We start from the raw sequence: 17,387 nt of genomic DNA on the forward strand, positions 1-17,387 counted from the left end.
TTAAAAAGAAGAGAGATTGGAACAGTTCCCTTCTGGCTGGAGCCAACTTCACTCATGCTACAGTGACCTGGCTCTAATTGATACTTTCTTTGCTGCCAAATATTCCAGATAGCCATCTAAGTTCAGCAAAGTACTGCAGTGTGTGTATAGGCCTCTTATATGCTGCTGGTGCATCTGCTCTGTTATGCCTGCATGCATGGAGCTGCTGCAGTTGAAAGGCTAGTCAACACTGTAGCACTCAGAACCTGTCTTATAACAATATTATAGAAAATGCAAAGAAATAATGCTCACTTTTGTATTTTAATCTTCAGATCTCTTCCAGTCTTCATACTTGTATGTATCTTCTTGATCCACAGATGTTCTGAGAATGGGGTTGAGTTGTGCTGCATCTTTTACCTTAAGCTGAAGCAAAAAACCATTTTTCCTTTCTTTTGGTTGCTTGTATTCTTAGAACAGGGTTTGAAAAACAGTGAATAAGTATGCATTGATAATTTTGTACTTACATTTCTGTGTGTGCAGAACCCTGTCTGAACACCCTGCTGAAAATTGGCATATATGAGTTAAATGCTATCTGCTATGCTTAGGCAAGTAAAGTTTCCTTGAAAAGGAAAAGAATTTGTGATAGGAAGTAAAATTTCTCAGGTAAAAGCAGCGATAGTTTTGATGAAAACTTCAAAGCCCCTTTGCAAGCACTGTAGGAGGTAACACACAGGCATCATACAGTTTGTCACGTCCAAGTAGTTGTTCTTAGAGCATTACATTTGAGAGTAAAAATATATCCCAATTTAAAAGGAATAGATGCCTCTAAATTCAATTAGATAGCTTTCCAGTGTCAAGGGAAACCTTCTGGATACAAAATAGTCAGCTGGGAAAGGTTGGAAATTACAGTGTTGCATTGTCTTGTTATGAATTATTTCCCTAGAAAATACTTTGCATTTCCCCCTATGAAGTTGGCTATGTAGCTTGGCTTTTTTTTTTATTTTTTTTTTTTTTTTTTTTCCTGAATGGGGAAAATATCATTATGACAGACTCGTCAGATTGTATCTAAAAATATTTTCCTGTAAACAAATTCTAATGCTTTAGCTGACCTCAGCAGAACAGTATGGATTTATACCAGCAGAAGGCATGGCCCATTTTTGAGAATATCCTTTAGTTCAGCTTGAAAAAGCCTAAATGCTGGGTCATTTTCCCGGAAGTCATCTGAAGAGCTCTCACAGATTCAGGTACCATATGGAGCTCTCTGTTTGTCACTCAACACTTTTACCATAGACTAGCCAAGAGAAAGACAAGCTTGTAATAGGTTTGTGCACTTCCTACACAATTAATTTATTATTATTATTATTATTATTTTTCTGCTAAGATCAGGACTTTATAAGTGTTGGTATGTAGCATGTTCTTTAGCTGGATCTGAACTGGCACTGCTGTGGTTCATCACTGGGACACAGCCCTTGCCTTTTATCCTTTAGCTATGTGGCAACAGGGCAGAAAGAGCTACCTGCATATGTCTGAGGAAACACGGTAATGTGGTGCTTGCTTTCACTGGTGAGTTCTCACTCTCAAGTATGTATTTTGGAGGTAGGTGCTTTCCTTAACAGAATTTTCAGTGGGGAAGAGACAACAAGCCTACAGTTATGTCTGTGCTTGATTTATTATTTAAACAAGCGTTCCAGATGCAGATGCAATTTTTCAGTTTGATATTTATTATTTCACCTGTCTTCAAGTGAGAATGCCAACACAATGCCACTGGGAGCAGTGAGTTGTCCTGTTTCACTGTAGCTTGTACAGCAAGCTAACTTTGGTAGCCTCCACTGAAAGTCTCTGGCTTCCCACAGTCATATTTTGCCATAACCACCAGGCACTCCTATGTCTCCCCTAGCAGCTGGACTTAGGAATACCAGTACTTTTCCCCTTCTCTAGTGGCACTGACAATACAGGCAGCTATTTTTCTCTATAGTGAATTTTCACATCTGGTGCTGAAACTGGAAAACAACAGGGAATGTCTACACTGCCCCAAGAGCTGTCATGAGGTGTAAGCACCTCTTCATGCCTGCTTGCCCCTTAAAATAAGGCTTGTGATACAAATTTACATGATGGATTAGTGAGGGCATTCTGGAAATAGTTTATTTTCATGCCTGGAAGAATGTGACACATAAACAGGTTAGCTACCAATCGACTGATTTTTATGCACAACTTCCTCTGCCAATATGTCAACGCTGTTAGGGTTATGAAGTTGAATACCCACTAGGAAACAACAGAGCTAATGTTGGCTATGTAGTCTTAATTTGTGTTCCTTTTTTGAATATGCATTTCCAATGTTTTCGATGATCGCTAATTCTCCTTTAATTTTACTCCTAGCAAAATCACAAACAAATAAATACTTGAATAACATTGTGGGAAAGAAAGTATCCAAGGCTATATCAGAAGCAAATGTGAACAGATACTATCTTAGCTGAGGGTATACTTTTCCAGGAGCTGATAAAGAAAGGAATTTTCATCCTTCCCCTAATGGAAAACATCGTTGTTCTGAATTTGGTCAGAGCTGTTTTTTGTTTTCTTATTAAAATGCTCATTAAATATAATTTTCTAAAACTTTAATTTCTGATTTTGATTAAATGGGAGCCATTCTTTTTTTCAATTTAGTTGCATTTTTCAGCTTCACAACAGAAAATATTCCCTTGGTTTCTCACATAATTTTGAGGAAAATTATCTTTTCCAGACAGATGTTTTGAAGGCTCTGAAGAGATCTAAAAATGACCAGAATGTTCATTAAAGTTTTTGCATTCCAGAATTGTACTAGTAACTTGTTATGCTATTACTGTTCTACAGAAGATAATGTTTGCTTGCTGACAGTTAACTAGAAGACCATAATAACAAAAATGGTCTTATATACCGCTTTATGGCATATACTAGATTTGAATTTTTATTATAAAATAGAGGATGTACCTACATCCATTACTCAATCTGCAGGAGGGGATTAACACAGTAACACAAATACAGGAAGCAGTAAGAGTAGCGTGTAAAGTAAATTAAAAAGGAAACCAAGAGTGTCTTATCCAACCTTTCAGTTTAATGTGGAATAGCCAAAGGACAGGAACTCAGTAAAATAATGTTTATATGTTAAAAGTGCTTTTGGCATCTGTTCTTTATTGGTGAGAACAATATTTATTGCCATCTGGATTTCCTAATTTATTTTTCTGATATTGCTTATCTGGGGTTGCCATAGGACACAAACAGCTGGATTAAATTCCATCATGTTGTGTCACTGTGACTCATGGCTTTTTTCTTATCTTCGAAAACTTATTGTTGTAAATAACCCCTCACTATTTCCCTTTCTGAAGCACTTTCCTCTCCTGTGGAAGTAGCGCTCCCTCCCACCCTCCCTTTTCCTTATTTTTTTTTCTCATTTTTCTTTTATTTCTCTTTTTAATTGCTTCCCTTTCCCTGCCTTTCTCTTCTCTTTCTTATCTCCACAAATGCTAAGTGGCTTTATAGAGAATGTATCTGCCTCATCAGTGGGACCTATATATATATTTAATGTTGCTCAAATGTTGTAATGTGAGAGGTTAGTTAAACTTCATTTAAATTTCCCAACTGAGATTTCAGTCCACTTATTTCAGAAATCTTGACCAGATGACATTGGGTCAGGGCTGATTCCCTGGAACTGTATGGCTAACTAAACTTAAAAGGGATGGAACATTTTATGGATATTAGTTGACTAATGTATTCACTCTCTTCAAGCTGTGGTTGACTGTCTGAAGTCCAGTAATTCTGTATAAGATTGTAGTACCCTTATGCAAAAAAATTATTTGAAGAAATAGATTAACCAAACCTGAAAAGTCATAATGAGTGCTATCTTGACAATATTTCATCTCTACTAAGCCAACATCAGTGACTGCTGTTTGAAAAAAATCTTTTGTTCTAGAACTAGATCATACACACAGCACTCCCTTTGAAACTGTGGTAGTTTTTTTTTTCACAAACTGGGTATTTTAGGAATATCAATTCAGATGTAGCTGGAAGTCTTTCAAAAATGTAGAATCAAATCTGCCTCAGATTTTGGGTCAGACCACAGTGTGGCCATTTTGTGCATATTTTTTTCAAAAATGCTATTTTTTCATTGCCAATGGCAAAAGCTAAAAGGAGATTCCTTGTTTGTCTCATGAAAGGGAACTTCTGACAATGAAAACGGTTATTGTTCTGCTGCAGATTTTTAGTGTTTCAAAGATATTTTTCTTTCAAAGATTTTGCTCAAATTTTTGGTCTTTCAAAGCAACATGCAACACATTGCTGCAAACATAATAGATACTCTTCTAACCACTCAAGGCTCGTTTTTAAATATAAGATTGAGTAAAAAGGCACTCCTTTAGGTCAGGTCATACAAGACAGAGTTTGGACTCTGAATTTGGATCAGGAATCCTTGGCCCAGGTTAGACTCTCATCCACTCCTGAAGAGGTCCAATAGCTCTGCAAGGTGCTCCTGTATGGGTGGTGATGGGACCTGGGCGTTACCACAGCACAGTCAGGGCATCACATTAAGCGTGTAAACATGGAGGAGGAGCAACAGGCAGGACCAGCTCTGGTGTTTATAGAGGTCAAAGCTGAAGCACGCAGGATGTGGACACATTCTGGGCAAAGCCATCCTGACTCTGTGTAAGTTTGTCCACGGAAGAGGTGGAAGAACTGACTGGGGAGACAAACAGATCTGGGGAGATACATCATAAGGAAATGACTTATGTTTGTGGGAGAAGTGTGCCAACGAGAACAAACTGGCATTATCTAGATCATTGTAAGGGCATAAAAGGAAAATTAGAGGACTTGTAGAAATACACACATGACCGTGCTTTTTCTTAAGTTAGCACTAGCATTTCAGTGTTTTCAGAAGCAACCAACAATTTTAAAAAATTCACTTGCCTAGAAAATATTTTCTCCATAAGTTGTGACAGTATTTAGTCCAGAGAACTTGCAAAAGCCCTTGAAAATATGGTTCCAGCATCTGGCTGGCATGGGTGGAAAAGTGGAGGAAGTGTTGCAAAGGCACATCAGTGGTGGTTCTATGTGGCTGCATCCTAGTTCAGCATCCTGTTTATACTGGCCAGAATTTTACATCTCTCCTAGGTAATGATGCTAGATAACATGAAGCAGGAACTTTAATTACTCTGTCAAATTTCTCAACAGTGTAAAATTCCCCTTCACCATGCTCTCACTATCCCATTCAGTTGTTACTACACTCATAATTTATGAGAAGATGAAGTGGCTGCTTGTAGAATGATGCTTTCATTTGGCCTCATCATTCTGGTTGGCCCTCTGATGGGTGATGTCACATGAGGAGAATCTGGAACCAAAAAATCTAAATAAAATTAGAATTCATAAAAATGTTATATTAGAAACTCATAACTGGATTGAGTTTAGGTTGTTAAACGGTGTAAACTGAGCTACAATCTACAGTGTACGATCTTCTTTGTACACAATCTACAGTACACATGACCTTTTTTGTTTTGCTGCTCCACTCAGATGTTATTGACACTTATCCCACTGACCTTACTCATGCACGCATTTGAGAACCTGAGAACCATGCTGATTTGATTTTTTTTTGAGTTGTTTTGTGCTACATGAAAGACCAGATATTTCTTCTAAGATCTATTAGTTTTTGAGACTAAGATAAAACATTTACTGACAGTTAGTCAGACATGGGACTGCCCTGGTTCTTTCAAAAAACCCCAACCTCTTTCCCCAAAAGATGTATGACTAAAAAAAGTGAAAGGAGACAAACTGGGTGCACATACAGGTTTTCTCTGTGTGGTATATTCTGAGAGGTACTGAAATATGTGTTTATCACTGTGGTTCCAAGATGTTTGGGAGACTGTTTATTGGTTAGGGTTACTTTTGGCTATTTCTGAGAAAGAGCGAAGTAAACAGATAGAACGATGAATAGACTCCCACAAAAAGACTAAGTAAGGGCATGGCAGGTATTCATATTCACTGCTTAAGACAGATGTACATTTTAAGAACTGTAAGCCAAGCAACTCTGGTGAAAATTTGGTATTTTATTCAAGGAAATACATTCTCTGTAATTCTCTGATATTACTCCCACCCAAATCATTTCACTTTTTTACCCTGTCACTCACTGTTCTTAGTTGTAAAATTTTTCAGAGCCAAAGTTTTTTATGTGTTTGTACTCATTCTAATAGTTTTGATAGTGCTTAGGGAACAAATGAAAAACGCTTGTGTTGGATAGAGAAAGGAAGGACTTATTTCCTGGGTAACCATTACAGTAGCCTTCACAGTCTGCCTGCAGCCCCTCTTGGAGGCTGGGACCAGGCTGCGGAGAGGATCCCACAGCGGAGGCGGAGTTGGGATGCAGAGGGAAGCACCTTGCAGTCCCTGTGGTGTGTCATGCTTGCTGTTAGAACAAACATAGCAAGGGGTAATCATTTTTCTCAGGAGCTGCAGAGATTTGTAGTTAATGTAAGCATCTGTATGTACCTATCTGCGTAAGGAATAGAAACTGACACCTCAGAATTTATTCAGTTTGGCAGCCAAGAAAAGTAAACATTATGTCTTAAGTCTTTGATCTAAAAAAAGTGAGAAATTCTAGAGAGTTTTAAGCCCTACATTCTGCTACATTTAAGCTCCACATTCAGTTTGAAATGCAAACTCTTTACAGTCTCAGTTACAACCTTTCAGCTGTGTCTGAAGACATCCTTCTTTTTGGGCATCAGGTGTACTGGTCCCTACCTATGCAAGGACTGGAAAAGCAGGCAGCACAAATGGGGGAAATGCCACTGAGCAGACTGCTTCATTTTAAGCCTTATTTAATCTGAAAACTTGTCTCACAAATTAAACTTTGCGGAAAAGCCCTTGTTTTACTAAGATATGTCTTAAAGCTAAAAGAAGCACAACACAAAGTGTTCATTTATCCTGAGAATTTCTCTTACTAGTTGTATAGGTATAATTTCCTGTCCTGTATTATGTCACACACACACCAAAACAAAACAAAACAAAACAGGTTCAGATGACAAGTTATTAAACACTGAATTTTTCTCTTACTAAAATTTTGAGGAGAGCGAATTACAAGGGACTTTCCATAATGGCAGGCTAAGGATATGTTCTCGACTTGTGTGGGATCCTAGCAGAGACTTTCCGGGAATAGTTCTGAGGACTAATTCACTTCTTCCATGAGAATATTTAGGATCAGGAATGCAAAGGTACAGGAGTCTCTTGTGTGCAAAAGTAGCTGGAAAGACTGTTGCAAATATGATATCTTCCGTAGTGCGGGTGTATTCTAACTACCTTGTATGTGCCAGCCTTAATCCTGATGGAAATTTATTGGAGCATTTTGGCAGGTCATCTTAGTGTCAGTTCATATGTGGATTTTAATATCAAATCCTGAAGTGCTTGAAAATTTTAGGAAAAAAGATGCTGTAACTTGTAAATACCAACTAGTATTTAGAACCTATCTGTTCTAGGTCAGAACCTCACCTTGATGTCAGGTTCCGCTTCCGGTAACAGCAGCAGTACTTTCTGATGGATGGATGGGATCAGACGAAATAGCATACAACATAAGAACTGATGAAAAAAAAAAGGTAGGAAGTACTGCTTTTTTTCTGAGGTCTTTGAAAGCCTGATTGCATTTGCATTTGTTTTCAAATGGAACCATTAGAGGAGCTGAGCTAGGAACTGAGCTAGGATGAAAATGTTGTTTCTGACATTATTTGTAGCCCATCAAAAACTATTAATTTTTGAACTACTCCACTACTGTTGGAGTTCAAAGTTCTGCTATGATTTTCTTCCATACTTGTTGCAGTTCAGACACCCCCCTTCTACTAGTGTGTCTGCAGCGTGTGCTTGTTGTGACCATCCTGCAGCTATCGCCTGCCCTGTCTCTGCTTGTTTTGGCAGTTTTGGCGGCAGAGAACGCCGTGTCTCTTTCATGTGGTCTGCGTCACATGTGCTGCTGTGTGAGCCACGCGCGGCTCTTCGGGAGCACCCTCAGCTCGCTGCGCCGCATGCTCTCTTGTGCACTTCCTCTGCAGATGGCTTTCCTGGCTCCCAAGGACCATGTGTTTTTTCAGTTTCTTTTAATGTGTGTACGCCCATCCCATGCAGTTCCAATGAAGTACGTGTTGTTTATTTCCTTTGCTGTCCGGCTCTGAAGGTTTAGATCTATGGAAGCAATCGCTGGCACTAAGTGCAAGAACGATCTAACACAACCTGCTCTTTTCCTGCAATGCTGATTCTTCTCCATCTTTGAAGAGTGGAAGTCCCCACTTGTTCTGTCCTTAACCATGTAGTGACTAATTTTAGCTATCATACCACTGGGCACCTATTGTCCACTGAGAGAGGTGGATGAGATATCCTCCTAAGGCAGGCATCTAAGATAGGTGGACAGATTCACTTCTCTAGGATAACTTTCCTTTCCCCATTGACACGTAGGAATCCTAGATGACAGAGTCAGGCTAATTGCCCCACTTTGAGATAGTGTTATCTAGGTATGATATATCCCTCTCCAGGCGCCCAGCCTTCATGGTGGCAAGTATGAATGCTGTATGCTTGCAAACTGCTGGCTGGGGCTTTTTCATCGCCTAATCCTCTTATCAGCACTTTCCATGTTGCCCTGCCCAGGAGGACAGAATGCAGAGCTGAGTGTCAGAATAGGGACATGTGTGTGTAAAGATAAAGACTGAGAGCTTCCTCACAAGTGGGTCAGTTCCAGACTCATGTGAGGTATTTCTTATGTAAAAGAGAGTAACAGGGTGGCCTAGGTAGGAAGGACTGGGTAGTGGTGAGAATTTAGAGTAAAAACAAACAAACAAACAAACAAAAACAAACAAAAACCAAAGCAAACAAACAAAAAAACCCAAACCAATCAACAGACAAAACTCAGAACAGTTGGAGGACAAACCTCTGATGCCAAATATTTCAGCTGCAGGTGGGAGATTTAGCAAATCCATACAGTCAGGACTAGAAGTGGATGCTGAGGAAGGGCAGGCTTTAGTGGTCGCCTTGACTTACTTCCTGAGAAAGCTAAACATGTGCCATGTGCTTTATGTATATCGAGAGCTATTCATTCTCCCATCAAGGCTGATGTTTTCATTAACAACTCTGCTGTTTTCATTCAAGAGCAAAGCCTGAATGCTAACAGTAAGTTTAAAGCATTTCTGCTGATTCATGAGATTTCTGCACAAATTGTTTTAGGAATTTGTACCATTTTTATATTTGAAGGTGTGCATTAGGTAAACTAACTGGCCACATCTGTGAGAAATAAGGCTTCCTCACATCAGAAGCAAAATCTTGCTTTTGGAAGAGCTGTTAAAATATTCCAGATTTTTATATCCTGAAATAGTATTGAATAGATCAAATAAAACAGTAGCAGCAACATTTTTTATTTTGGCTGATGTCCAAGAGTTAAAAAAGAAAAAAAAAACCAAACAGATACAGAGTACTCCTTTTCTGTAGGGTTAGCAAGCGGATGGCCCCAGGGATGCCACTGGGAGCTCTGCATGAGCACCAACTGCACAATCCATTTCCACGTGTCGGATGCAAGGGTGATAGTGAGGAAGACTTCAAAGCAGCAGGGTTATTCCCTGGGGAAAAACTAGCATTACCTGAACTCTGCAAATCCCTAACTGTTGCAATGTAAGGCAACGAACGTGGGTCTGTGAGGTATGGGAGAAACGACAGGCTTTGAAAGGTGGTTTCCATCATTGCTCTAAGAAAAGGGTGATCCGTAAGGGCATAAATGACACTTACATAGTGTCATTTCCAGTTTGGTCTTTATCCATCTCTTAGGAGAATCCTATATGTAATTGTTAAAAAAAAATCCTGCATAGTGAGATCCTATCCTCATTTGTACATAAGGATGCAGTCCTGTACTCATGCAGCATCCCGTTGTTGTTTCTGGAAGACATCCCCGTAAGAAGGCAAGACTGGACATGTAATCTCCCTTAAAATGCTGTTCTCTTTCCCTGAAAAGTGATGGAAAATAAAATCAAATGTAGTATTCTTTGCCGTTGGAACTGGCTCTAAAGAGTACCAAACCTTTACTTCAATTGTATGTTTGTAATCTCTAGACATTTTCCTGACTGACTGTGAAAGTCATCTTGGAATGTGCTGGGGAAAGTTGCAGAGTTATCTGAAGGCCAAATGAGGTGAAAGTTGTTGTGGCTAAAGTTCAAGTTTCTTTATACAGAATGAAAAAATAGAAATGAAAAGTTTTTTTTTTTTTTCTCCCCTCTTCTTCTCTTTAATTTGAGAGAGCTTCTGTTTGTGTAAAACAGAATGAAAGGTGAAAAAAAAAAAAGGAAGCAGAATGTAGTGATATAACAGAATTGGCAGTTAGTGATTGTCTCTTGCAACCTTTACATTGTCATTATTTATCTCATTCTAACCCAGACAGTGATATCTGTGATGTTGCTGTTATTTTCTAGTTTAGGAAATCTTTGAGGTTGGCTTTGTTGCTTTCTCTCTTTTTTTTTTTTTTTTCCACTCTAAAAATTGCCTAGCACAGTCTCACCACTATGGAAAGAATACAAAGCTCTATACAAGCAGTGAAATTAAGGAAATACATTCATGTAGATTTATGTTCTACCTGAACATTTCTATGTTTATATCCTAATCCTCAACACCAAAACAGCCCTAGATTCTCCTGCACTCTTTACAGCATCCCACAGGCTAGTGCTAACACATGTGCTGAATATTTTGATCTCAGACCTCTGCTGATTGGGTCGTTATTTGCTGCCAAACACAGCAGCTGAGTTCTGCTTGTCGGTCTCATCCCATTCACAAACTTGAGTCTTTCTCTTCTACCCATTTGAATTAATTATGTAAAAATTCAACTGTCTTTAAGATGCCTGCTCCACTTTCAAAGTTGGTTGAAGATGGCCTGAAGGATCAAAAGTTACTGGGGCGAGTGCAGACAGACCGTGAACTGCCTTGAGCACTCAGTTGTTCCTTCTCTAGAAAACCAGACAAAAATAATGTCAGGTTACAGTCCACTCCGTGAAAGTAATTGGTTAGGTGTGGCTACTGATAGCAAACAGCTCATGGGCATCCAACAGCCTGTTATGAGCAGTAACCAAGATTAAACCAATATGTTGGTTTAAATCTCAAAATTATAAATTTAATTCTTAGTAAATAGCATTGAACGTTATGCTTGCTTCCACAGATGCCCAGCAAGCCCCTTGCTAATAGCTCATTAGTCATATCTTGGTCCATGTTTGTTGGAAGCAACATGTTCTAGTGAATGAAATGCTGGAAGGGATCCAAGGGATTAGATTTCCAGCCCTGTCTCCTGTGATCAGTGTTGGTCTGTTTTCCTTCCGCTGACTGCTAAACTGACCATGCTCGTGTCACACATTCAGGGGCCCCACCTTGTATCTTCTTGTATCACACTCACATTGTAAGTTTGCAGGTGATCTTGACCATGAGTTGCAGGGGACTTCAGCAGGTACTGCTAATGAGCCTGAACATTCTGGCAGTCATTCCTGGGTCACAAAGCAATTCAGTCTTCCTGTGCAGAGACTCCCGTTCTCTGCAGCAAAGAGATGTCATTGGCTATATATGAAAAGAAAAAGGACTAAGTCTTACTTAAAAAAAATAATATCCCAGGATGATACTAAAATTAATAAAAACAACTATAACCAAAACATTCCAAAATTTGTACATTTTCATTGGAATATAGTGTTGTCTTTCTGTTTTAATAAATAAATAACAAAAAGGCCCTTCCATTGAAACACATGTGATAACGCAGCTGAGAATGATAAGATTTCTGTATTTGACTGACAATTTTATTTATTTTTTAACATGGATCAGGTATAAAGGGCTCCACTGGTCCAGTATGTTTGCTTGTTTTGACTACTGTGATAGCTACAGTCTAAACAGTCACCTCAGGAGAAAATCTGTTTTGAGTCTTCAGGGATGCAAAGAGGTTCAGCAGTTTGTTTTCACACAGGAAATTACTGTTTTAAAGACTGGTATTAAGTATGAAGAACCCTAATTGCAGGTTAATTTCTTTTCATTATGAGTTACTTTGTAGATTTTGGGATTGTGTCTGGAAGTAATCCCCAAATTTGATGGAGATTTGGAGACAGAACTGATAAAAAAGTGACACCAAAGATAGGTCTGATAAAAGAGGCTGGTGAAAACAATTTTCCCTGTAGTGCAGCAATACACAGGAATCACAGCAAAGCTTCCTGTGGCATAACCACAAATAATAAAAAACTTCTTTGTATTTTATGTTGGACACACTTATATCTTAGGACTCAACATAGAGCACCAGATATTGAAAACTCGTATTCAGCTTACTTATAGTACTTGATGGATGCTGTATTTTTATAATAATCAAGAAAAAGAATATCATAGAGTTGGATGAAACTGAATGCAACAAAATATAACACACTGCTATGCTACAGGCTTCACAGAAATGCTCAAATCTGGCACTGCTTGTGTCATTTTATTAAATGTTTTACAACACTGAGAAATGAAATAATCCCTGTCTTAAGAGCCCTCTGGCCCAAGCGGTTACACAGGTGTGGACAGCATTATTCTGGAGTTCAAAGCGGCTCGATGGCACAAGTTTGCAGCACAGCCCCTTCTGACACATATGCTTATGCTCTTCTGTCTTGGCAGAAAAGAAAATGTTAAGGACAGGAGAGACAAATCTTCCTGCCAGACTTTCTTAGTTGTGCCTCCTACCGCTTCCAGCTTCATTTCTGTTAGCTGAGAAAATACAGAGGTAAAAGATGTCTCTTTGCAAAAACATAACTGGTGACTGGGTATTGCTAAGAACTCAAACTCCTGCCAGTAGAGAACAACTGGGACCACAGAGGAGCAAGTGGACAGGCGATCTTGTTCTGCTCACTGTAATTTTATCATGAGAACAACAAGCCAAACTATCTTACATAAGATCTTCATTTAGTGATTTTAGTCCTTTTTCCTGTTGGCCAGCTTGCTATGAACGGGCTGATTTTTCTGCATTTGTTAACTGTTTGCAGCTGTTGAATGATGACTGTGTCCTGTACTGAAGAGTCTTCAGGTGAGCGTTCACCTACTGACGTGACACCCCTAGTCAATGGGTTGTTTAGGAGCTGTTTACAGCAGTTATTCATTCACCATGAGTTACAGGTTTGGCTGGTAAAGCTGTAAGGTAATGTAGTGGAGCTTCAGCATTTACAGCGTTATGTCTTGCCCTGACCCTGTCGACCAAAGAAGTGAAGACAAACATGAAGGAGTGACAGAGTTTTCATTTAAGTTTATTCATGTCAGATTATGCCAGTCACAGCTGCCAGACTGTTTTGAAAACATGAAGGGAATGAGAGACTGAAAGTGACATGTCTGTGGTGTTGCATCATTGCATGTCTAGGAAAGGTGAGTTTTGAATTCCAGGAAGCCATTTTATGTTACATTAAAATAGCAGTGTCTACGGATTTGAACAAAAGTGGTTTGTTTGTTTGTTCTTGGTTTTTGTTTTTACTTGATAAAAAGAATGTAAAATATCTGAACTATGGTGAAAAAAAAAATGTGATGAGAATATGTTTCAGGAAGAAATACAAATGGAAGGAAATCTCTGACTTTATTTCTGTACATAGGAAGTGGGATCAAGCCCTTTATCTGAAATGTACAAATCTGCACATAAAACAGATGGTAGCAAGCACAAAGTGTGAACAAGTAGGTGTATTGAGATTGTTGAGAACTAGCATTTCATCAAAGACAAGTTGTTAGACAAATTGTACCAAGAGCAGCAGTGGGAGTTTTTTTTTCTGTGGTGTTCAATGAACTAGCAAGAGAAGGATCAAAAATGCCTATGTCATCCAAGATTCCCATCTTGGATGGATCATTTTTCACTGGCAAGCAGCTGGTAGAGAAGGGAAGGAGATGAGAAAGCAGTGAACACAGGAATAGGGAAATAAATAAACGGGAAGGTTAAGAAAGGAGAGGAGGGGACTAAAAGAAAGGTGGGAGAGGGGAAAAAGGTGCTTCGAAGGGGAAAAAAAACTAACAGATGGAGCTCCAGTGGAACTGGTCTGCCAAAGTGCCCATGTTTTCTGAAGTTATTTTCATCAACATGCTGAGTTTGCATCTTCTCTTGTGTGGTCCTGACTGCCTTATGAATTGTGTTTTGGGGACTCAGGCCTTCAACAGAGTTCAGTGGAGCCATGGGGATTTACATTAGCTGAGGACCCCTCCCATGAGTTATGAAACATATAATCACTGGGATTTAATTCTGGGAGGTTATTACAATGTAAAAGCATCCTTCAGAGACCTCTGGGAATAAAATAAGATGTTACCACTGTTTACAGGGACCATGCTAAAGTATTAGCAGAACTCAGAAAACAGAGCAAGGTCAGATCTGTAGGAGGTGTTTTCTTGCTTAAGCTTGTGGTATGTTGTTGCAAAATTGCATACAATCTGGTGAGAAGAACACATTCACTGTAGTGCATGTAGTTACTGCAGAGCAACAAACAGCATAAATCCAGGTGACAAAGCCCTACCGTGGTTAGTGTTCAACATGCACAGTGCCCTGTGAGCAGGGTTACTGTACCATATATCAACATCTATGATGCATTAAGTCCTTTTGGGGAAACAAAGGAGCATCTGTCCAACAGGTACAGATGCAAACAGATGTAGGAACACCCTTTCAGGTCTAGCAAAGCTCTGAGTTCTACACTCCTTCTCTGCAAGAGCCCCTTTTTCTCCTCTGGCCTAGTGAAAATGGCCCTATCCCATTGGTTTAATGAGACAGTGAATACAGAACAGATTGCAATCAGGGGCCTTGTTTTTCACAACTCTTTATCCTTATGTTTGTTTTTCATTCAGGAGCAGCTTGCACAAGCATTGGCCGTGTATTCATTATATTATACAAAAATGATAAGTAAGGACAAATCACAGAATGGAGAAATTTTGCCTGATTTAAGGCTACTTTTTCATACCAAAGGCACTTAAAATGATAGAATTTAATAAATACTGATGGTTCCATGTGAGCTACTGTCTCCAACTAAATTGTTCTGCCTGGCTGCTGCCCAGGTGTTGTGCATGTGGTGCATGGCAAAGGGAAGGGCTGAGTGCTGAATGAGCCCCAGCTGGCTGCCATCATTCCTGGGGGTGCAGGAGGGAGCTGAGCTGGGCAGGGGCAGCTGTGCTTGGAGGGATGGGTTATTGCCTTCTCTAGCAGCTGGGTGACCAGTGCTCAGGAGAGTCTCCCTATGGGTGAGCTGAAGTGAGACCTTGTTTCTGAGGGAAGGAGGAAGCTTAGCTGAGAGGAAGCGCTTTGTTTTCTTAGTGCTGGTCTCTGGCTTGGTTATTGGTTTGTATGTCTATGTTTGGTTGAGTATGGGCCTACATCACTGTCACATCTCCAATTTTAAGGGCTATCTTGCTTCCTGGAGCTCTTCTAAGCTGGGATGTGGGCAGTGGGCTCAAGGCTTACCCGGAGCTTGGCTGTCCATGCTGCAGGTTGGCTTGCTTAGCTCATCTACGTGGCCTGCAGTTACATTACACGGCTCTCACTGGCTTGAAAAGCAGCTATGGTTGCCTGGGTAGATCTCGTTACTCACTGCTGAGCCTGAAGGCTGCTGTGGTACTTTCACTGAACCAGGAGGAGACTGGAGAGGTGTTGGTCATCCCTTGTGGACGTAGAAAAGTCACGTTTGCTCTGCAAGCAAATTTCACTTTTCTTCTTCTGTCAGAAGCTAGAACTTAAGATACAAAGAATATTTGTGGCTCTTTGTATGACTGATACAGATTTCATTATTAATTACTCTTTGGTGTCTTTTTGTTATGGAGTCTTTATCGTGGGTCTTTTTATCAACTTGATTTCTTGAGAGCTGAGCACCCAGACTGTCAAGAAGTCAAGCTATGTTCCTAAAACTCTCTTGTATAGTTTGCTTTCTTAAATATTCCACCTGCTTCAGTCATATAATGAAGGGCAGAATGGCTGCTGTACAGCAAAGTATTGGTGCCTCTGGAGAGAGGTCCTGGTTCTCATTCTTTCTTTAAATGTTTGTGTAGGTAGCTAATTGTGCTTCTAACTGACTTCAACCCTTTCCATCCCCCTGCACAGATACAATTTAACTGGTCATTTTAGCTGATCTTTGAGCCCATTCCCCTAAATGCTTCTGTTTGTAGGAAGCTTTAAGTGGTGCAGCTGTCTGGTACCAATTTCTTTAAATTGACATCATTTGTAAATAAAGTCAAGATAAGAGAGGAAATTAGACTTGGAGAAATAAAACACCAGTTGTTGACTTATGGCAAAAGAAGAGCTAAAAACATATAAAATATTTTAATGAACAAGAAACCACATGTGGGTGGGGAATTGTAGTAAAATGGTAATGCTTAGTACCCAGAACTTGCACAAAGATACTTGAGTCCACTCCTGAGAAAGAGCAACAAAATGCTCTGCACGGTAGCTGGTGAAGAAGCTGAAATAACAATTTTGCTGACTGTCGCATCTCTGGACTTTGCTCTCATTTTTAAGGCTGTGGTGCCCTCTTAGTTGATGAACATAAGGAGTCTCATTTTTAAACAAACAAAAAGGGGGCTGCAAGGAATAAGATTTACAGCATAGCTCAGGCTGGAAGAGGTGTTGAAAGTTCTCCAGTCTAACCTGTTGCTCAAAGCAGGCTCTGTTTTGAGGTCAGGTACCTCAGAACTTTACCAATTCTCCTCATATATCAGCAAGTTGTAAAAATAAAACTGTAATTTAATATATTTTTTTTTTTTTTAAAGAAAGTTTGGTATTTTGGACACAAGTGGAGTCAAGTGATAGATAATGTTTTGCCAAGGTGCTTGTGAAGACAATAGTTTCACAGCTCTCTTTTTTTTTTTTTTTTTTTAAGACTGCAAATAACTCCATGTTAATATGTAGAAGGAAGACCTAGTGTTTTCAGGAAACTGGAGAAATTGTACAGAAGTGCACATGAGAGAGGCTTCCTTACACTGTTGCATAATCCTGACAAGGTTTGTAATTAGATACCCTGTTTATGCTCATTATTGGGTTATGCTTACCAAAAAGTATACGTCTGTGCAAAGAATTTGTAGAGGTTTCAACTGTGACAATTTAGGTCCTCCAAAATTCTCATCATTCAGGTATCAGGTAGGTAGTATTTCAGGCAGGAAATAGTTTTTGGGAAGTTGTCTTTTCATTTCATATAAATCCTCGAAATGGTGATTCACTAAATAAAAGTGAGTACACAGTGAGTGCACTGAATGGCATGTAAACAAGGTATTTTTGCAGGCAGTTCTGTGAAGCAAAATAGAAGTTTATATATTTAAACCCTAGTAAAGCATGCAATAGGAATGTTAAATAGCAAAAAGAGCACTTCAGGGACAAATAGATGATCCATCTAGGCTTGTGATGTGTATGCTAAGTATACTATCATGCATCACAGACG

The 17,387-nt window shown here is 39.4% G+C and overlaps 1 long non-coding RNA gene across 1 annotated transcript; it reads right to left on the reverse strand.

Moving 5' to 3' along the window:
• Positions 1-290: 290 nt before the first annotated feature.
• On the reverse strand, positions 291-17,164 carry LOC121070572. The gene is made up of 4 exons (XR_005820145.1): positions 17,002-17,164; positions 15,425-15,692; positions 11,396-11,553; positions 291-402 (listed from the first exon to the last, which is right to left on the reverse strand). It is a non-coding gene; the product is annotated as an uncharacterized LOC121070572 (long non-coding RNA).
• Between the last annotated feature and the right edge of the window lie 223 nt (positions 17,165-17,387).

This window comes from Cygnus olor, chromosome 5, assembly GCF_009769625.2.
Source record: "Cygnus olor isolate bCygOlo1 chromosome 5, bCygOlo1.pri.v2, whole genome shotgun sequence".
In the NCBI taxonomy this organism is placed as follows: domain Eukaryota; kingdom Metazoa; phylum Chordata; class Aves; order Anseriformes; family Anatidae; genus Cygnus; species Cygnus olor.